The sequence below is a fragment of the Xiphophorus maculatus genome, chromosome 12 (assembly GCF_002775205.1).
Source record: "Xiphophorus maculatus strain JP 163 A chromosome 12, X_maculatus-5.0-male, whole genome shotgun sequence".
Classification (NCBI taxonomy): Eukaryota; Metazoa; Chordata; class Actinopteri; order Cyprinodontiformes; family Poeciliidae; genus Xiphophorus; species Xiphophorus maculatus.
In genome coordinates, this window is record NC_036454.1 from 22812627 (window position 1) to 22816392 (window position 3766).

The following is a 3766-nucleotide window of genomic DNA, read 5'->3' on the forward strand; positions in this document are numbered from 1 at the left end:
CGGTCTTTCCCTCTGATTGGTCAAAACATCAATAACTTCCTGTTGGGCTGTTCAAGTCGTCGACTTACTGGTGACATGGTACAATAAAAATAAAAATCATAAGTCGTTGCCGCGACTTAATAATGTCATTAGTTATTATTATCATTGATAGTGATAGTAATGGACAAAACCGATCTCATTTCGTTTCATTTCAGTCTAGGAAAGAATTATAGTCACATTATCACCAAAAGCTGGAGCTTTAAAGCTGACCTCGGGGAAGCTGTACATTTCATCAAGCAGCAGCTGGAAGGACCAGGTAGATTACATGGGTATAGGTGGATGTACAGAACAAATGCTTGAAAATGTTGTGCTTGTAAAAAGGTTCGTTTGATTCTTGCAGCAGTAAACCTTGACGCAACTAATCTAATCTAACACATGCATGATGCAGACTGCAGACAACATTGTAGTAAGTAGGATAACCTCACCTCTGACCTAGACATTTATTGATGTTCTGCAACACAGGCTTATGACATATTAAACACAAACTGAAATAATTATGTAAACTGTTAGACCCTGTGCACCCAGTTGTCACATCATGCACAATCATGTTTCTATGTGTTCACATCCCAGGGTTTCCCCCAGTGTATTATAAGCCTGGCGGCCTGCCATGCTTTACTAGAAGCACTTTTTTTTAATTTGGATTTTAAAAAGTGCAAATAATTGATATTCATTTTAATTGTATTTTTTTATTTGTTGTTTTTGAGACTGGTTGTGGGTTTAGATAGCGTTTCACTGGCGATGTTTTCCCGTAACATATATTTTATCCTGTAATATTTTTACTTTTCCTGTCAACTTAACATCTTTTAATACAAAAACATGGTGGACCGCCGGTGGGCCGCCTTGGTTCCCCGACCACCGAGCTTAACAAGTTTTCTGGGGGAAACCCTGCATCCTGTACGTGTCCATTTTTTCCACATCAAGTTGACAAACAAAAATGTTGTAATTGAAACATACACACACGTAGAAAAACATGATTCTGATTCTTTTATATATTTTTTTGCAGATCGTCAAAACTTAAATTATTTTATAGCTAGTTAGTATATATTTTTAATATAAATTAAGCTCTAATATGCAGTCACAGTAAAACATATTGAACTTTGTGGGTATAACATGTCAAAATGTGAAGCGTTAAACAATGTTAAATAGTTTAATCTTTTTATTTTTTCACAGAACCAGAATATATCATGCAGGGTCTGTTATATAGTTATTTATTTTTATTGTTAATTTTTTATCTTTACTTCTTCTTTTCTTTTAGCTTTTTCCTGAAGCAGTTTCCACTCATTTTCATGAATCATTTTCATCCATTTAATCCTATTCTCAGCATTCTTTACCCTCACACTAACTAACTTCAGATACTCATTCACTACATCCGCATAAATCTCCTCTTTGGTCTTTCAACTGCATGGTGGCTCCAGCCTGTGCATCCTTCTGCCGATATATTCATTGTCTCTCTTCTGAAAGTGTTTGAACCCACTCAATCTGCCCTCTAACCTTATCTCTAAAACACCTGACATGAACTGTCCCTCTCATGTACTTATTTCTGATCCTGTCCATCTTCGTCACTCCCATAGAGAACCGTAGCATCTTGAGCTCTGCAACCTCCAGTTCTGCCTTCTGTCTTTTTCTCATTAGTACTGTCTCTAAATCACAACATCGCTGGTCTCACCACTGTCTTTTACACCTTTCCTTTCATTCTTGCTGATACCCTCTTATCATGTGTCTCAAGTGATATTTTTCTCCACCCTCTCCAACCTGTTTGCGCACACTTCTTCCCCTATTATGCATTTTCTCTGCTGTTCTGGACTGTTTACCCTAAAGTCCTCTAATATCTTTACATCTGCTCCCTCTAATGTCACCATTCCACTTGTTTACATACGTACATGTATTCTGTCTTGCTGTGAGTAATCTTCATTCCTCTCTTTTCTAGTAAATACCTTCACCTCTCTAGTTTTTCCTCTATGTGCACCCTGCTGATATTGCAAATCACAATGCCACATGCAAACAGCATAGACCATGGAGGCCACATCAGCATCCTTAAGACAAAAATTGCATCTGTAGTACTACTTATTGGCTTGAAACCATATGGCTGCTCACAAATGTTCACTTCTGACCTAAGTCTGTTGCTTCCAATGGCTCTTTCTCACATCTTGATTGTATGACTAATTAACTTTACTCTTCTTTGTCTATTCAAGGGCTTTACTCAAATTCCTCCTTTAATAGTGTTTACTTTATTCCGTACTGTTGCAAAAAAAAGGAAATATTTTGAGAATGAGAAAAGCATGATAGATTTAATGTTTTTTAATAAAACCAACTAATTTGCCCAATTCTTGTCTCTGGTGATGTTATTGACTCAAAGTATTGTAAAGTTAGATGGTTATTTTCTTCGATATGCTTATAAAAATCTTTTGACTTTATGAAATAACTATGCAGGCACGCACTCACAAAAAAAAGACCGGTTTTAGAGAGACCAATTAACCTACCAGTCATGTTTTTGGACTGTGGGATGAAGCCAAGCTACCTGGAGATAACCCATGCATGGAGAAAACATGTAAACTCTATGAAGAAAGACTCCAGGCCAGAATTCAATTGTGCTACTGTGCAGCCACTTTGTGAAATTATGCATTATAAATCTATACTTCAGTTGTTGTATTATTCTTGTCAGTGTTCATTTGTGGGTGAATAAAAGAAACACTATTGGACACCATCTTTAAAATTATTCAAGCTTGTTTCTGAATGTTTCTCCACCAGAGGACACTGTTCCATCATAAATTAAATATGATGGCGCTTCGCCTGTATTTTTCTTCTTAAACCATTAATCGGCTTCATACCTGATGTTACTGGGACGGTATAAAACATTTTTTTCTGTCCTTAAGTGATTTAAAAAGCAGATTTGATTTGAGTCTATGTCTGCTTTTGTATTATTATTATTATTTTTTAGCTTATGTCAGTCTTACTGAAGACTCAATTTATATCATTTTTCAGATTAAACAAAAGCCACTTTTCTTATTTTTGTAATGTAACACCAATTCATGCTCATGTTTTCTTTTTCTGAACTTCTTAAATGTTAATGATTTTTTAAATGACTTAAGAAAGAAAAATGCCTTTCATTTCAGACTTTATTCTCAAATCTGTTACGGATACAGTGAACGCATGTATGCATTATTTGCTTACAGTGTACAGAACATTCCTTCCAACACAGCCAATGCTTTGGATTCAATCCAACTATACTGTGAAACATAATTGAACAACTGAATATTTGAACCATTAAACATTTAAGCTGCAGAGTTGTTAGAGCGCTTGTGATAAATCACAATGCTCTGATGTGTTCTTTCCTCTCTGATCGTTTATAATATACTGGATCTCCTCTGACCAGGAACCCTAAGGTAAACACACTCTGTTCTCATTTGTCTGTGCTCCCCTGAGAACCAAAACATCCTTACCATTCGGCATCAGGGCTTCAGATAATCCAGAGAGGCAATGTTGAAAAGAAAAAAAAAAGTAAGCGTTATGTAAGCACATATCAACAACAGTGTTTCATGGTGTCTGGGAGCCGAGCTGAGTGGGAGTTGCATCATTAAAGGATGTGAATTTTACTTTGTTGAAGAGGATATCATTATCTTTGTTATGAAGCAATTTCCATGTGTCTTGATTTGACTCCATAAATTTACTCCAAAACGGTAAATTTAAAAGATTTTCAAAGGTGAAAGTGTTGCTTACACCACGTGTA